Below are 19,549 nucleotides of genomic sequence, written 5' to 3'. Positions count from 1 at the left end.
AAGAACCTGATTATCATTGGAGATAGACTGTGGGGCTGAGGGGTGAGCAAAGTGGGAATCAAATCATGAATGAAAAGCATCACTGTAGAGGAGACAAAGAGAGTTTTTGTTGATGTTCCCCGCACAAGTGCATATGCTTCAAGGCAACCGGAAGTCACTCAATGTGTGTAGTGTTCAATTTTACATCCTCAGCCATCTCTTCTTCCTCTACTGTAGGCATCTGTGCTAAGTATATTCCTTAACACTATCCCCCTAGGCCTGCCTACTTTCTCTTTTTTCCCATCAATATCTTTTCTAATACCCACTGTCAGAGCCACTAAAAACTGTGAGGTTTGTTTCTTGACAAATGTCCCATTTTCACAGGCAGTTGAACTGAACTGCAGCTTGTGCTCCGTTCAAACATGTCAATAAACATTATTGCAAAGACGTAGAAGCAATAATGGGAATGTATAAAACTCACCTTTATTGCCTCTTGCTATGAATTTACACGCTGCTCTAAGCAGCTTTCACTCCCTCTAGAAGAAGCTGCAGGGAATCTGTTTTGGGTTGTGGGAACCAGAGATACTGATTTGGTTGCAATCTTCCCTGGAGACTGGAAGCAGAAGATAGCAGTGCCCACAAACTCAGATGTATACATGCTATTTCATGCCATAATGGTCTTTTATGAATAATGTTGGTTGTCACAAGTGGAACCAACGTCTTACAAGGCAGAACATCGGATGTTACAGAACAGCAACACTCATGACAATAAAGCCCCCAAAGATGGTGATACTCTAAACCCAGGGTCGCGTGGCTGCAGATCTGCCGCACCGAGAGTACTGTTGTACGGAGGGAATATAAAACAAAGACTGGCCACAGTGCTGGGAGAGAGACTTTACCCTGATATGCCTCACTCTGAGCCTGGGAACCTAGGGCCTGCAGCTGTTGGGGTTGTCAAGTAAGACATGTTTGAGGTAGGTACCTGAATGCAAAGTGAGTCTTTGTGGAGAGATTGTCAGGATGAGGACTGGTATATCCTTGGGTGTGTGACATCTCAGGGATTAGTGTGTCCTATGGTGAAATGCTCCAGAAGGGTCTCTGAGTAAGAGACCCTGTAGCAATGGGTTCCACAAACAAGACACATTCCTTGGAAATAAACCAACCTACATTTATATCGATCTAAATCTGCAGATGATGAAGTTAAGGCAAAGAGGACCTCTGAGAGGCAGTCAGAGTCCTTGTGCCTTCCTAGTCACGCATCTGTGTGTGTGTGTGTGTGTGTGTGTGTGTGTGTGTGTGTGTGTGTGTGTATGTTATATGATGCATTGCTTAGATGTCTTTTACTGCTTACCGTAGGGACTTTGAGATAGCTTAAAGCTAATGCCTACTCTAACACTGCCACTTCTTTATAATTCCTCCTTTCTGCTTTTCAGAGCCATTAACAATATTTGGAATCATATTAATTTTCACTCCTCACCTCCTAATATATCAAACGATTTTAGGAGTTTTTTAGTGACGGTGAGTCAAGAGGCATATGTTTTTTATACTATGTTTGGCCACAGTTGTTTTTTGGTGGAAAGTAATACAGACCTTAAAAAAGAAAACAAAGAAGAAAAGCGTTATCAAAGTAATCCATATTCGTTCTGACTAGGTGGCAGTATCATTAAGGTTGAACAAATAATAGATATAGTATATAGTAACTTTACTGGTAATTTTGATTCTCTATGGCACCCTTTCCCTGTGGCATATTTTTTCAGCATTAATCCAATCAACCAATATTTACCAAGTGCCTATTATGTACAAAACACCATGTTAGACACTAGACTGTTATAGGAAATTAATTGTAATGGAGAATATTCTTCTCTCTTTCCTCACTCTAATTAATTAGTTATTTTTAATCACAGTGACCAAACATTCAAAAATGAGAGGAAGAATTTAGTCACAAGGGTAGTTTTGTTTTGTTTTTTTTTAGGGAAGGAAACCCTTGGTTGACCTCACAGATTACAAGGACCTTGTCAGCTTACAATCCCTTATTTTTTATTTTTTATGCCTATAGCACCTGGTCTTCTTAGGTGGTCTCCCATCCAAGTACTAACCAGGCCCGACCCTGCTTAGCTTCTGAGATCAGGCGGGATCGGGCACGTTCAGGGTGGCATGGCTTTAGGCACAAGGGTAGTTTTAACAGAGTGACATTTATTCTCTGTTCAAGATAAGATTAAATGGTAATCTGATTATTCCTGCACTGATCTCCTCACTTTGTATAGTTTTTTTCTTTTGTTTTGTTAAGTCCCAGCAATTGAGAATTTCCACCTTGATTCTAGGAGAGATGGACAGAAAAAGTTTACACGTATCAAACTCCATAAACACAAACTTCCTTCTGCTCCAACAAGCATGGTAGCCTGACTCCTGCTTTTCTAAACTAGATTATTTTCACTGACCATAATCAGTGAGTATTTTCTTTAAAGTGTTTGAGTCATGCAGGGCAGACAGTGTCTATTCTCAACTCAGGATATCACAAAATAACAAGCTGATACAGAGTTACATTGGACATACATCATCTTTTGTTTCTGCTCCAGAGGGGACAGTCATTAACATGGCATCTGCTATTAGTGCTATGATGGAGAAGCACTATGGGAATAGAGAGCAGATAGAAAAGAAAACTGCAGCATACAGGGAAATCAGGAAAATGGCCTCTAACAGGAACCTGGAAGCATGAGTAGAAGTTAGTCAATCAAAGTATAAACTTTAGGGAAAATATTCCAGAGGGAAATGACCAGAGAAGAGAGAAGTGTAATATATTTGAGGAACTGGATGAAGGTCGATATGGCTGAAATACACATATGTAAGAGGGCCAGATATGGGGGAGATGTGAGACACTGTTGTTACCTCTGGGAAGAAAACTGGATCCAGATCATGGGAAGCCTGATCAGAAAAGCATTTTAAAAGTATATTCATTCAATTTTTAGGGAAATGGAAGTCATGGAAGAATTTAATCACAATGTCGTATTAAAACTAAAATGTATGTACATAAATACAACATGCACATTTTACTTTTTTTTTTTTATAACAGGTACACATAGTATTTCCTTTGATTCATGACTTTCTGAGTTTTTATAAAATCTTGTTCACTCATTTTCTTTCAGCCACATCAGCCATCTTCATCTCTTCCCCAATATTTTCAACAACTAAAGCTATATCCTGCAATCGATTCTTGTAAATTAATGCAGAAAGAAAGGCAAGCTCTGGGATTTCTTGGTACACCCATCTCAAAGCTTATGCTAGACAGGGCCAATATTCAAACAATTAACTTCATCATTTGCTATGGTGCTGGTAGACTTTCTAAGATAGATTTGGGGTTGGCTTCCTATACAAAATAAAGTCAGAGCAGGAGCTAGGCCCTGCCAGTTCTTATAATAAGAGAGTACTTAGTTGTGAGAAGATTTGGGGAGATCATAAGCATAAGGTGGAGAACGATAGAATCCTCATATGAATGCTATTAATAACATGAAATGTTAATATCGCTCTTGAAAGAAATCTTTTAGAAATTCAGTATCTTGCCCATGGTTTGAAGTTTACTGTTAGTTTTATTACAAAGCATCCCTGACAGTAATTCATGTTACCTAAACTCTTAGATTTCAGAGGAGAACTTAACAGTGCAATACTGATGTCCTATCTTTTAAGTAATGGTTTTGTCAGCTCATAAGAGATAAGTAGTATAGAGGATAGGAGAAAAGAGTGCAAATAAATAAAAAAATCTTCGGTGCCCTAGGTTATGAATTCTCGACTTCTCAAGAATCCATTCCTGCAGCCATGGTAGTACTTCTCTTACTGTTCTTGATCCCTGAAGTGTGTCCTTATGACTGTGGCCATATCAGATAATATCTTAACTGTAGTTGTTCTGGGGGCTTATTTGCCTACGCATGCCACATAAAGGGAACCCTGATATTCTGATTGAATAATTTTGCATGTTTAAGACAGCCCTGTTGGTTTAGATCGGTTGAGTGGTAAGATTTCATAAACAAGGTTCCCACACAGAGATCTATCTCCTTGTAAACTTAGACACCTTCATTTTTATTCTAGAATTTCCCTAGTTTTCTCTGGGAATTGCTCTGCCAAAGGCCTCTACAGCCTTCAGCTCTAATGCTCTGGCAAAATTGGAGGATGCAGCAGAAGGAACTTAGTGTAAATGCCGAATACAGAAAGAACCTCTCTTCCCACAGCTACGACACAACTCATGAGGCACATGAGCATAATACTTTCTTATTTGATGTGAAAATGTGTGTGTGTGTGTGTGTGTGTGTGTGTGTGTAAAAATATGAAAATTGGAATTCTACAGAGTATACTTATTTTCTTGTGTGCTACCTGAATACTACTGAGAAACTACTAGAAGGAGCAATGTGCATTAGGGAGGAAGACAAAAATGAGCATTTCCTTAGATGGTAGACAACTAGGAACCTCAGAGTGGGATCATGGAGTTATGGAAAACTATCAGCATTTGGGACACCCCAGTCTCCATTTGGTGCTGGAATTGGGTTCAGGGAAGGAGACCTGCAGTTTCTAGATGACAAAACGAATGGGTTCTAAAGACAATGCAGAGATACAAGCCAGGGTCATATGGTTAATGGCAGAGATAGAGTTCAAATCTCAATTTTCTGACTCCTGTCCAGTGCTCCCAGTCTTTCAGGCTGTGCTTGGCCACTGGAGCAGTGTGGATGGGCCCTGTGAGCATACACTGTAGTAGCTTACTGTTCCCTCTGTGCATCCTCCATGCTTGCTGCCATGATCCTTGCCCTGCCACACTTGGAACTATATATGCAGCTTTCATACTGCCAGAGGCCTTTTGATTGGTAGGAAGCTGATATTTCCTCAGAGACCATTCTGCTTACTTGGCACAGCTCAAATCACATCTCTTGGCTTTTGCACACTGTTCTACTGTTTTGCTAAAATGTACTGCCCTTGCCAGTTGGTGGGCTTCCGTTAAGCTCATGCTGAGGATATCGCCCATCTCATGTTCCTCTGGATGTACTGATTCTGCCTTTGGCACTGCTGTGACTACCCCATTGACTGGCTTGCCTTGCTGCCAGTGGGCTGGTCTGACCTGATTTAGATGTTTTCCATTGAGCAATCCCCTGCTTGGCTGGCAATGTATTGCCTGTGCCAGTGGGCAGGTTTCTTCTTAGGGGGCTACTGCCACCTTGGGCTTCATCTTCCATTTCCACTGGCCTTTTCATTGCTTTTTCCATCCTGCTTGGCAAGGCTTACACCCAGCATTCAATTGCTTCCATATCGTGGCTGGCCTTCTCTTCCTCTACTGGCTGCCTCCTGGTAACTGCTGATTTGCCACATCTCTTGAGTGTAATGTGTTCTTCAAAGCACATCAAATTGAATTTGACTAACTCATGGCTGCTGAGAACATTTCACACCATTACCTGAAATGTTTCTTATGTATGATGATAATTATTAAAAATCAGATTCTCACCATTATTCAGATATTTCCCTCCCCAGTAATATTATATTTATCTATCTACTGTCAGTCCAGAAATCAGTTAAAATCTATCAAACACCTACTAATTTGCCACATTCTAATCTCTCTTTATGATGTAACTTATTGGTTATAAGGATATCTTGGAGATTCTTAAGTTATTCATCTCAGGGGAAACTTGAAAGAAAATCAAGCCCATCTTTTTTCTTTTTTCTTTTTTTTACTTCAGACATGGTAGCTCCACAATTATTTCAGACAAATGAGTATCTAATTTCTAATGGCCTCACGAAGAAGCTCTAGGAAATTTATTCTTGTATGTAACAACCTTCTCTGTCAGGAATACGTTAAAACCAAGGTAATATCTTATGTTCTTTTTCACCCCTTTCTGGCCATTGTAAATGACAGGTTTTTAAATTTTTTTTTTCCTTTAAAATGACACACTAAAGTAAAACAACACAATTACTAAAAACAGACATATTGTTTCTCTTTTTATCATGACTGCATGGTTCAAATTCCTTTCATTTTCCTCTAATTTGTAATTTAGATACTGGCTTGGAATAGTAGTAAGTGGGGAGCCCTCAATAGGCTCAGAATACTTAGAGGGAAAAAGAAAAAAAAAACAGAAACCACCAAACCAGCAAAAATTGTAATGCCCATCTACATGGAAGTCTAGTGTTAGAATATCTAAGGTCGCTCTCCGAGATCATGTCACTTCTGTGCTTAAACCCATTAGTGGTTTCCCAATGAATGTTCTCTGACATCTGACGTTCTCAGCACAGCCGTGGAGGTCGGAAGGATCGGATCCTAGCCACCTTTGCAAATCTCTTTCTTCCTCACGTTCACTCTGCTCCTGCCTTATTAGGCTGCTCTCAGGTCCTTGAATATTCTAAGTAATTTTCTGCCTCAAGCCTTTCATATGGCTGATTCCTCTATCTGAAACTCCCTCTCCCTTTGTAAAGCTGATTCTGTCTCATAAATTTCAGCTTAAATATCATTTCTTCCTAGGTACCCACATGACCACCCTCTCTGGTATTTTCTTTTATGCACTGCTCCCCTCTGCCATTCCTTAATGGGATTTTGAATTGAGAATTGAATATTTGTTTGATTGCATATTTATTGTCTCTTGGCCCACCAGACCATGAGCTCTATTAGGGCAGCAACCTTTATTACTAAGCATAGTATATGGTACATAATAAGCATTTAATAAATGCCATTGCATTAATTCTAAATAGAATACTGAATCCGTTGGCTGTGAAAGAAGGAGGCCCTGTGAGTTCCTGGCATTTCTATGGTGTTGGAACAGTACTATCTAAGAATCTGCTCTTACATTTGCTGCCTATCTTTCCCAGCCATGCAGAAAAGTAGAGAAGCTAGAAGCCAAGTCGAAGCTGCCAAGATTTGAAACTGCAAGCCTGTCCTGGAGCCCATCATCACTTCACATGCTTAAGGCTGTAGTTAATTTAGTGCTAGTTAAGCTGACATCCTGTTTCCTGTACAAGCAAGAACATGATAAAAAGATTCAGAATAAGATAAAAGTGGATAAAGAGAAAATGATAAAGAAAATGAGATGGGCTTGATCCACAGTTACCTGCTTTTTCCTTTATATATATTTTCCTTTTGGAGGAGCTCATTCATTCTCACATCATCCCATACCTTCTTTCCGATGCTGCCCCAAACTTTACCTTTGTTTCCACTTACTAACCGTAGGTACAGATCTTTAAATTCTTGCCGAATATTATTATCTTGGCGTCCTTCTGTTGATGGGAGTTTAACAGGTCTGAAACTAAACTTAGTAACTTCATTTATTGAATAATATTCATTGAATTCCTCTAATGTGCTAGAAGCTACTCTGGGCACTCGGATTACAGTGATGAACATTGATTCTAACAGGGAAGACTGATAATAAACAAATGATCCTACAGTAAATGTGCTATTATTAATTATCGTAACTGCTATGAAAATGTGATGTGACAGGGAGCCCTAAATTAATTTGGGAAGTCGTGGAATTCTTCATTGGGAAAGTTATATCTGAAGGATGAGTAAAATTAGACAAGAAGAAAGAGGAAGAAGCATGTATTAGGCAGGAGAAAAGTATGTGCGAAGACCTGAACAGGGGAAAGGGTTGTTATATTTAAAGAAATAAAAAGAGTGCTATGTGACTGTATTGTGACAAGAGAGGAGTAAGTGGTAAGATGGGCAGTGTCCCCTATATAATTCACTTTCCCATCCATGACACCGTAATTCTGATTTGTTCATCTACTTAATCTCCCATAGCCGGCCACAAAGTTCTTCCTATTTGTATCGCCCATTGCTTCTGCCAATAAATGGATAAATCCTGTATACTTACTATCTTTTTACCCAAAATATAAGACTTCTTCATTAAAAAGTGATTTTTAAAATATACAATTCACATTCACTGTAAGTCAACCAGAAAATACAGATAGGCAAAAATGAAAAATTACTTCCCCTTTCCCTATGTCTCTGCCACTGGTAAACATTTGTTGCCCATTTATTCCATTATAACTATAGAATGCATGCAGTAGGACACACACACACACACACACACACACGTACACACTGTAGTTACATACTTTTGTAACCTGATCCTTTTTACATTTAAAATTTCTATTAAATAAACAACATACAATTTCTACAACTTCTATAATTGTAACCTGCTTTTTCCTCAATATTTTATTATGAAAATTTCCCACATACAGAAAAACTGAAAAATCTATAAACACCTACATACTCATCGCCTAAGTTCTATAATTAACATTTTACAGAAATGCTTTATCACCTCTCTATTCATTCCTGTATCTGTGCCTCAATTTCTGATACATTTCTGATAATCTCAAGTAAGTTGCAATTTTTTTATTGAGTTGTAGATGTTCTTTTTGTATTGTGGTTACCAGTCCTTTATCAGATACATTCCATGTGAATATTTTCTCCCTCTCTATGACTTGCCTATTAATTTTTTAATGATTTTTTTGATGAACATAGTTTCTAATTATGATGAGTTTAATATATCAAGTTATTTTTCTTTATAATTTATTGCTTTCTGAATCCCGTATAAAAATCCTGTGTCTACAGCCAAATACAGAATATTGTATTTACTCCTATTACATTTCACCTTGTTGGTTTAGGCCAACCTGTCAAGATTATTTTGAGTCTAGCTCCTGTCCTCTGCTATATTAGATATTGCTTTCAGCTTTGTGTCACCTGCAAATTTGACAGAGTATTGAATTTTAAATGGGAAAGAACATTTTTCAAGTGTAATTAGAATCAAAGGTCACATTTCACCGTCTTATTTTTCAGGATATCATAAAAGACAAAGTCAAATTCTCTGCTGAAATCAGTAGCACAGTGGATTGTTTATAGCAGTGCCTTATTCTGCTGATTGAGAGCCTTATTCCAGAGGTCTGACATTATTTCATTGAGTTATCTGTTGAAACCTGGTGTTTACTGACTTCTAAATTTTTTTTTCTAAATAATATAATATAAGCTCTGTCACAGGGGACATCTTGTCTCTTAGGTAATACTATGTCTCCAGCAACATATAGATGCGTTAATTAATGGTTGTTGAATTTATTAACAAGTAAATGTCCAGCAATCATCAATTTAATGCCTTTTCCCTACACTTTTGCCAGAAATTGGCTATCTTTTTGGCCTGAACTTAGGAAATTTACCACTTTGTTTTCTTGACATCCGGGCCATTTCCTTGACTCCAATGTTCTATCAACAACTACCTTTCTAGCTTTTCATAATTTTTTTCTAGTTTTATTGAGATATAATTAACAAAGTTGTAAGATATTTAAAGAGTACAACTTGATGATTTACTATATAGATATGTCATGTAAGGATTCTGCCCCATCAAGTTAATTAACACATCTATCACCTTGCATATTTGCCTCCCTTCCTCCCTCCTTTTTTTGGTCAGAACATTTAAATTCTACTCTCTTAGCAAATTTCAGCTATAAAATAGTGTTATCAGCTGTAGTCACCATGTCATACCTTAGCTCTTCAGACCTTACTCATCTTATAACTGAAAGTTTGGATCCTTTTACCAACCTCTGTTTTCACCAGCCCCTGGTCCCTATTGACCACCTTTCTGCTTCCATGAGTTAGACTTTTCTTTTTCAGACCTCACATACAAGTGATACCATGTGGCATTAGTCTTTCCCTGTCTGGCTCATTTCATTTAGCATAATGCCCTCTAGTTTCATCCATGTTGTTGCAAATGACAGGAATTTCCTTCTTTAAAAAACAAAACAAAACAAAACAAAAAAAAACTAATTAACTTTCTGTGGCGTATGTGTGTGTATATATATTTTCTTTAACCATTCACCTATTGATAGACATTTAGATTGTTTCCATACCTTGGGTATTGAGAATGTGAATAATACTCCCATGAATATGAGAATACAGATCTTTGAGATGATGATTTTGTTTCTTTTGGATATATATATCCAGAAATGAGATTGCTGGATCATATAGAACTTAGTGTTACATTCAGTGAACAAAAATCACTGGGAGAATAATATCTTTAAAGTTAATAATAATCTCAAAATTATTAGACCCCAGAGTACTCATAAAATTTGCCGAAAGTTTTGAAAAAGAGAGGGCAGTCTGAATTGATAGAGATAAAGGAAATCCATGACACATATTTTGTGGTTTAGAGAAAGGATGAGGGCACTCTAGGTGGGTGAAAGTGCTGAATAAATACTCATGGGCAGGAATGAGCGTGGCGTCTGAGCAGACTAACCGAAGAAAAATTGATCTTCTCTGGGAAACTTGGGAAATATGACTACAAGACTCCAATGAGGTCTAAAGTGACAGGCTGAAGATTTTATATTGATCTAAAACACAAAAATTAAATGTTGTAAATTCTTATTTAGGAGAACGATTTAATAAAATCAGGTGTTCAAAGATTGTTGGTGCTACATGATATAGGTAATATGGAGGCAGTCCAGAGAAGAAGCAGCTATGAGTAATTATGAACTAGTAACACAAAATTAAAATAAATAGATCAGTTTGGTGACAGAAGACATAGAACATTAAAAGGAAACATAGAGGAACAATAGACTAGTTACATCTTGGAGTGAGAGGAAGACAAAGTCACAGGTTTCTCTTAAATGTCAACTCCACGAGAAAAAATTCTCCATTGGCTTGAATGGGATAATCTTGGGAAGTAAGTTGAAATGGTTATAAATATAATGAGAATAAGGTGATATTAAGTTACCAAGGGAGAGATATCCAGTAGATTTGGGGGCCTTGTGAGAAGCAGGTGCTAGACAGATTTGGAGGTCATTTGCTTAAAGATATAATATGAATAAGAAAATATATGAGCCCTTTCAGAGAAAGCAGTAAAAGGGTGTAAAGAGTCACTAATTATACCCTAGAGAAAGTTCACAGTTGAGGTCAAGAAGAACTGGAGTTATCGAAGGGAAGAAAGAAAGAGTAATTCACAAACTGAGAGAACAAGTTAGTGCAGTAATGCAAAAACTGAAGGAAGATGCTGGTCAAAAAATGTGGCAGAACATTTGAGGATGAGTGAAAGCCATTGGATGTTGTAAGGAGATGATCATGTCCTTTTTATAAATAAGGAAGCTGAAACATCCTGACAGCATTAATTTAACCATTCTCCAGGGATTATTTAAAGGATGCATATAGATGTTCCCAAATACAAGTTTGAGATAACATTTTCATTTGTCAATTGCAAAATGATAAATATATGAGGATAGTGCAATTATATATGATAGTGTAAGGTAAGTTCTGTCCTGTATACTTTCCTAAATTACCACAGGCCTTCTATTATTATGAAATTATGGAAACCATAAATGATGGTTGGTTTACGTTGACTGGAAAAAAAAAAAAACTATAGGCAATTTATTTTTACTCTCCCTGTTTTGTTTGGGGTCTGGTAACAGTGATCTAATGATGTATTTGCTTTCCCTTGGCTTGTCTTCCAGAACATGAAGTTGGGTGTTTCTGCACAGGGGCTTCCTTCTGTGCTCACAAACCATTGGCAGTCAGAGGGCAGGATTAGTAATAATTTATTCTGTTTGAGTTGCCAAAAGATGTTCATATTAATACAAAAACACCACATCCTGACAGTTTTAAAGCCCAACTGCAAGTTCAGAGCCCCGTCTGTCACTTATTTTAAGCTTCTATAAAAAATAAAGATCAACTATCTCTGAAGCAGTGTTTAGTGTTATAGCTGTTTCTGCAAGAAACAGGTTCCCCCACCCGCCTCAAACACTCACTAAATCCCTTGCACTATGTTATCATCTGAGTCTTCATCACATGTGGTTTTTGATTATATAAGTACAGGTAGATTGACTGTGGCAAAGAATAAGTCTTTATGGTTGTAGCCTCAAGAAATAGCTCCTAGTCATGGATTCACTCACCTCTTCTGTGGGGCAACACTCTGCAAGTCATTTTCTGTGTTTTGAAATAATAACTTTAGTAGTAGTAATAATGCCTAAAATAGATACCACTCCTGTTTTTTGCCTCCTGCCAGATTTTATTCTAATGTGTTACATAGATCAAATCTTTTCTCTTTCAATAACCTTATAAAATGGGTTCTATATTTATCTACACTATAAAGATGAAAATATTAAGCCCAGATAGATTAAATAACTTGCTTGTCAGTATGGCTAGCAAATTCCTATGGAAGGATTTAAACCAAGAATATGGCTCCAAATATGTTTTTCATCCTCACAATTCACTGCCTCAAGGGGAAAAAATATAAGAAAACATAAACTTATCTTGGGAGGGTATATTCTTATTTCAATTCTGCTATAATATTCGAGACATCTTCAGACTTCTCTTTTCAAAATCTCCCCTAGACACATTTATTTTGAATGTGTCTAGCGGTACTAAAACTCTGTTTGAGGTATAAAGCTAACATTTGGAAATAATCCACGTCAAAGTCAAAGATACTATTAACTGCCAAAAGAGGCAGTTCTAACAGGGTGTTCTAAAAATTGTTTGACCATAGAAAATATTTGAAATAAAGGTAAAACCTCATAAACCGATGACCTTGAAAAAGAAAGTACTCATTGGATATTTTCTCTGTCATTAGAAAATCAGTCACACTAGCTACTGGTCAAGTGATACCGGATCCTTCCTAGCTTGTTCTTAGTAAAGACACTTTCATTCTCATACACAGAGCCCTAGGTGACCTCCAAATGGGCAGACCTTTCCTTAGTAGCTTTACTTCAATGCAAGCAGGGGGTTAACATTTCTGGCTGCGCTTTCAGATGGCTTCACTAAGTTGCTGGGAAATCGGAATGGGTGCAAAAGTAATTTCTATAAAGGAAGACTACATGGTAAGCACAATTTTCGCTAGTCTATTTGCTAACGATGCATCACCCTGGCCTGATGAGCCACTCATTTTGATTGCAGTAACTAGAGGTCTAGAGCTACTGTATCATTTAACATCTCAGGCTTTTTTTTTTTTCCTATCTCTCAAATACTGGATAAGAAATAAGTTAAGTTCTACATGGTATTTCAGAGGGAATCATAATAGTTGATGTGAATTGCCCCTTGTATATGACAAAAGATAAACTTATCTACATACCTGTGAGGCAGATAAATGGGCAGTTCTTTCCATTCTGGTTACTGAGGCTCAAGGAGGTGAACTGATACTTGCAAAGGCACACAGTAGATAAATGTCAAAGCAGGAAACAAGTCAGCACTTAAGCTGTTATTCAAGCAGTAGATATAGTTGAAGGCCGTTCAAGTCAAAGGATGGAATTCATGTAGGGTCTCTACATACTAACAGTTTCAGTAGACATTATGGGAATCACTGCATGCAAATATGGTCCTTTCAGAAAACATACATCACTTGTTACTTGGTGGTAGAAGATGAAAATCAATCATGTGTTCTCAGAAAAGGAGACTCTGGCAATAAGGCCTCAACCAGTTATTTTCAGGCTGATTTGAAATTACTGATGGGAAGTCAGGAGGACAGGCAAATTTTCATTTCAGAGAGAGCAGGACCAACTTGTTTCTTGACCCAGATGACAAATCATTTTTCACCTTCACCTGTGACACAAACTATTCATTTACTAGCTGCTCCATCCCCCTCTCTGTATTCTGTCTGCATAGTAGCACCAACTGACACGTAGAAAAGAAAGGAAGAAAAAGAACAAGTTGGCAGGGAGTCAATATATTTCAGTGTTTTATTACTACAGACTAGAAGCACTTAGTTGGTGAGTCTGAGCAGAGAATGAGTATTTCTAAAGTGGCTCAGTTATCAGTGAAAATGATTAAAGGCACAACAAAAAAGTCTATGGATTAATTAGCAGGTCAATGGTGGTTGAGTAGCTATTACTAAATTACATGGTTTGCATGTAAGTGAAAGGATTAATCTTTGATGTTTTCCAGCTTGGGTGACTTGTGTGTTAGAATTCCAGGTCAATGAGAGATTTCCATTGATTGCTTGATGGGTAATGAGATCAGAAATGATAGTACCTGGATTTCCTTCAATTCTACACATTCAAGATTTAATCTTGTTTCCTGTCAGTGGTATATCCTTCTTGCTATGGTTACTGACTATGAGATTTGAAGACTTGATTAATAATAAATAAAGAAAGGAGACCTAACGATACTATGGGAGAAAAGGAAAAATCAGGATCAGCAAAATAAGACAAGTGTTTGGTGCCAGCAGGGACAAACAAGCATTACAAGAGTGAAGGGAAAGTAATAATCTATTCTTTGGAAAGTATACAAGTTTCAAAAAGGAAGAAAGCAACAGATTCACTAAGAGCCCATTGTTTCATTAATCTTTATAACTAATATATATGGAGACATTGAACTTATACTAAAACATACACGCATACATAATACATATATACACATATGTATATGTATGTAAATTATATATATATTTATATATATAAATTCTAGTGGGCAAGGCAGAAATAAAAAACAAAACAAAACATAGATACATTAACTAAAGTGTGTAAGCGTAAAGTCCTAGGAATAAAAGAAAAAATAATGCCAGTTAAGGAGCTAGGAGTTAAAAGCAGTGGCAGGGGTCAGGTGTCAGTATCATATAAGAATGGTCAGGGTAAGCCTCTTTGAAAAGTTAACATTTCAACGAAGACTTGAAGGTGAGAGAATTTAATTATACCGATATCTGGGGAAAGATTGGTCCAATCAGAGGTAACAGTGCAAGTGTCTGATACTAGCGTATCAGTGGCTGGGGACTTATTGTAGTAGAGTAAGAATGCCACGGTGGCTGTCATAGAATGGGTAAAGTGGTGGTTGGGTGGTGGAGATAGTAAAAAAATAAGGTCCAAAAGAAAACGGATTATGTAGTATGGGTCCTGACTGGCTTCTCTGAGATCTCAAGTTGGAGGACTGCGCCACAGTTCTGGGTCCCTCTCCCCAACCCAGGTACAATGAAGGAGCAAGACGTTTATGATAGCGCCAATGAGAGACAGTGTTACGGTAACCAAATGTGAGAGATTAATCAGAAGAAAAGAATTATCCTTGAGGCTTTTCATATAAATTCAAGAAAAGCAAACAACCAAGAGAGACAGTTATGCAAACAGGGAATTTCATTCTAGGAACTGGGAGCCAACTAGATTGTGCTAATGTGCATAATAATCAAACTGTCAGAGTGCTTTTGCTTTAGGTCTGCATCTAGGCAGGCAGTGCCTAGAACATTTTATCTCATTTCCAAATGACTTTATGCCCATTAAAATGTTGTTTTCATTCCATTAATAATTCAGCCAATAATACAATTATGAAATAGAACTTTTACTGATAGCTAGTTCTAGATGGCAGATTGAAAGGATCCAAGACATAGAAAAGGAAATGGAGGTTTTCCTGGCTAGAACTCAGTATGGCATAAGCAGGTGTTTGAATATATCAGTAATCAACCAGGTCACATAATCTCCTTCATTCTCATTTAGATTGGAAGGAAATGAGATTAAAGTGTGGAGGGTTAAGATTGGTGCTGTTCTTTGGAACAATTGGTTGAAGAAAGCCATCTTTGGGGCTCCTTTGGCTCCAGTTCATACTCTTCCACAGAAGTTCCTTTTGCAGTGGGAGTTTGAGCAAGCTACCAAAGCCTCTTCTTACTATGAGGGCCACCTGTGTGTGTCAGTTTTCTTCCATTTAATGAAAAAGGCTATTCTGATGAATAATTCTGGGCTGGATATGCCCATTCCAAATATATATATGCTACTTGGTTACATGTACTCAGTATTACCAAGAATGATTTATCATCTTGAATAGGTGTAGTTTCAGAAATAATTTGGAAACTCTACATGGCTATAGTTTTAGATTGGTGCTCTACATTTCACATTGTTGGCAATATGATTTTTAAAATTTTTTTTAATTGTTTATTAAGTTTATTGGGGTAACATTGGTTAATACAATCATATAATTTTCAGGTGTACACTATAATTTGACATCTATATATTATATTGTGTGATTACCACCTAAAGTCCAGTTTCCTTCAGCTACCGTATATTTGATCTCTTTTACCCACTTCACCCTCCCCCAACCCCTCTATATTTGACCCCCTTTACCCCATCCACCTATACCCCTCCTCCCACTACCCCTACCCTCTGGTAACCACTAGTCCATTGTTCATGTTCCTGAGTCTCTGTTTGTCCTGTTCACTTGTTGCTTTTAGGTTTATATCCCACATATAAGTGATTTTATACAGGCAAATAATTTTGGACAGAAAAGCCAAAAACATACCATGGAGAAAGGAAAGCTTCTTCAATAAATGGTCCTGGGAAAATTGGAAGGCCACCTGCAAAAGAATGAAATTGGACTGTTGTCTATCACCACACACCAAAATTAACTCAAAATGGATTAAGGACCCAAATATCAGACCTGAAACAATAAAATGCATAGAAGAAAACATAGGCAATGATGATTTCTTTGGTTGGGTCTTTCAGGTTACAAACTTGCTGTTCCTCTAAACTGAGGCAGAATCTCTAACATACTATTCTAGATAACAGAAGGGGTTATACTTTTCACTGAAGCTCTTCAGACAGCTGCTCAGCAACAATCAGTCATATGACCCTAAAAGCTACTTCTTTAAGTCAGCTTACTTTTTGTTGCTTCAGTCAATAAGTGTTCACACACAATGACTGGTCCAGAGGGATACTACATAGTAGGAATATAAAAACTGGATGACAATACTTGTTCCTTTCCATCCATGCTATAACTGTGTTCTTCTCATTTTAGGATATGAGGCCAGACTAAACTTAAAAAAGATTTTTCTTTTCTTGCTACCAGAGAACTGTACCTAATGATAATGAGATTATATTGCTACAATTATCTTCCTAACACTTTATGAGATCAAAATCTAGCTCCAACTTTCAGCCTAAACTCTTACTCTCTTCTTTGGCTGCTCAAGTAAAAATGTTTAAAGGGTCAAATAAACTGGAATAGACAAAGTGGTTTCTTTTAGTTTACCGAGTCATGGAAGCTTCTCTGTGGAGCCATTTTGAATAATGTAGCATCAATTGTTCCTAGAACCCTCACTCCTAAGAGCTGTAGGCTCCCTAAAGCCACTAAGTTAATTAAGTGAGGCAACTGCCTCATAAAATTGCAAGACTTACTTGTAAAATTTGGGGAGGGGGTGCTAGCCCTGTAATGTCTACGAGCATCTCCAGAGTAAGCAGTTTGGTAACAATCAATCCCAGCTCAATGAGTGTTTTACAAAAGTTTATAAGCTTAGGCTCTCTTCACATGCCAATATCTTGGCAAATTTTCATAGTTTTCCCCTTAATATCACCATAAAACACATGCATACAATGTTACTCGGTAGGAGCAGGGCTGTTCTCTGAAGACACAGGAAAGATTAACCTGCATCAGTTATAGTTTCCCCCACTCCAATTGTGTTTATGTCCAGGTTTTCTTTTCCCAGAAGGTATGTATACTTTTAATAAACCTAGCCAAGATGCACTCACCAATCTACATTTGAAAAATCTTTTCTGGGTCAAGGCCTCCTGACTTCCTGGTGTGAAGAATATTGGTAAGCACCCAAGGCGTGATCTTCTGAAAAAAAAGTGAGAAATTTTAGTGCCGAATATCTAACTATACCCCATTCATAAAAACAGATTGCAGTTTGTTCAAGGATCAGGGGTATTGAAAGATGTCATTAGGATATAATAAGCATTTTGCAAAACAATGTTAAATGCAGGCCAAGGTGGATTTACAACGGTGTCCATGCCCCTTTTGCTGCCTCTCTAGCACCAACATGTCTGCATCAGTTGTAGGTCTGTGATCCTCTGCTTTGCTCTTCCAGCCCACAAGTCTTGGAAACACCATCTCAGAAAACTGGCGAGCTCCAAAGTAGAGGTTGGAACAAGACTTCTTAGTCACATCAACTTCTTAGTCTGTACTGATATGAAATTATTTAAAGTGATAGAGACCAGAAGGAAGGCAAGACTTTCATCTCATGGTCCTTTAAAATTGCACTGGCCTGAGGTGAGGGGAACATAAATGCCATCCGTTATCTCATGTGAGGGGTAGAGTGGTCTGCCACCAATAATTAATTAATTAAAATTAATAACAATAATAATAATGTGGTATTGCAGCTGTGGTTTTCTACACACATTCCTTTCCAAAATCTGTCTCATTAACCATTTGCTACACGTTAAAAGAAGGAATTAGTGGTAGGTGCTTAAGAGAAATTTCCAAAAATAACACAATTGTGTGGATTTTTTCAAGATTTTGTGTTAGGCATATTTTATGAATTAGTAATACTAAGAAGCCTGTTACTTCAAAGAAATCCATTTCTCGGAATTTATTCAAAGCAACTCCTTTCTCTCCCTACTTCCCTTTGATAAATTACATTTGTCAACTTAAGAAAAATGACGTTTTCCTGAAAAGTTGAAAAAGTACCTTACCAACACTAACACTCTTTTAGAGTAATCACTGCCAATACTATTAGGTTGAAAATAAATCGCTTTGTATAACTGAGTGCATTTTTGTTTCTAATGAAGTTCCTAAAATTCAACCATACTCTTGAGTGCCTATTTCATGCAAGGTATTATGCTATACCCTATAGGAAATTCAAATATAAGCAGGATACGTCACTAGGTCTCAAGCAACATATAATCAAGTAGGTAGAATCAGAAGGTAGACAAATAAATTATTTTAATGAAAAAGAATAGTCTAATTGATCTTTGGCACCTTGAAACTGATGACATCACTAATTTCATTTAATTCACCAGACGGTGGCAGAGAGTAGGATCTGTTGATCGATATTTATTTAAATGATATGCTGAGAAGTAACAAGCATGATGGTCTATTTAATTACCAATCTCCTGAGCAATTTTTCTTTTTCATTTTGGATTAGTTTCCCTTCTTGAATGAAAAATGCCTCTCTACTACAGTTTTCTTGAATGGATTATTTGGGTGCTTCAACAAGTTTAATTCTGCCCTAGGTTGGCAGTTGTGTGTGAATGTGAGTGTACATATGTGCGCATTAGAGGAAGCTCTAATGGAAACACCTGCATATTCTTGATTCTCTTAACGAATTGTCTTGGCATTACTAAATGGCACCACAAACCAATTATATGCTGTGTAGGAGACATGCACTGACATTGCTTTCTAAAAATGGCCACTTCTTTTTCTAATCCTTTTGAGAAATGTATATGCATATATAATTCATGTTCTACATGTAGGAAAATACTTACATTTTAGTAGCACTTTACAGTTTACAAAGCGCTTTCATTATTACAGCTCACCTAAAGCTGCTCCTCCATTTGAATGGTACCACAATATATTGTTCAACTTAGAAACCTTGGTATCTCCTTTATTATGACCTCCCTTTAATGCCCATATACAGCTTATCTCCAAATTAAGTCAGTTCTATCATTGAAGCAATCATCCCACTTTTCTCCATTCCCTTGTCCACTGTTTTGCCTAAATTTGCTATACGGTCTTACTTGGCTTAATGCTGCATCCCTAGATGATCTCCCTGCCTGCACTTCCATATTTACCCCATCATATTCATTTATCTCCAGGCATCCAGACTATGCCAATTTCATTACAATTGTCCTCTGTTTAACACACATCCCTGGGCCCCCAATTGCTCTCAAAATT

General features: G+C 37.4%; 1 non-coding gene across 1 annotated transcript; it reads right to left on the bottom strand.

The window, feature by feature from the left end:
- Nucleotides 1-2,026: 2,026 nt before the first annotated feature.
- On the bottom strand, nt 2,027-2,145 carry LOC120586887 (5S ribosomal RNA). The gene has a single exon (XR_005648824.1). It is a non-coding gene; the product is annotated as a 5S ribosomal RNA (ribosomal RNA).
- Between the last annotated feature and the right edge of the window lie 17,404 nt (nt 2,146-19,549).

This window comes from Pteropus medius, unplaced genomic scaffold, assembly GCF_902729225.1.
Source record: "Pteropus medius unplaced genomic scaffold, Ma_sr-lr_union100, whole genome shotgun sequence".
NCBI lineage: Eukaryota > Metazoa > Chordata > Mammalia > Chiroptera > Pteropodidae > Pteropus > Pteropus medius.
The sequence above is the reverse complement of the archived record's forward strand: the minus strand, read 5'-3'. Positions and strand labels throughout refer to the sequence as shown.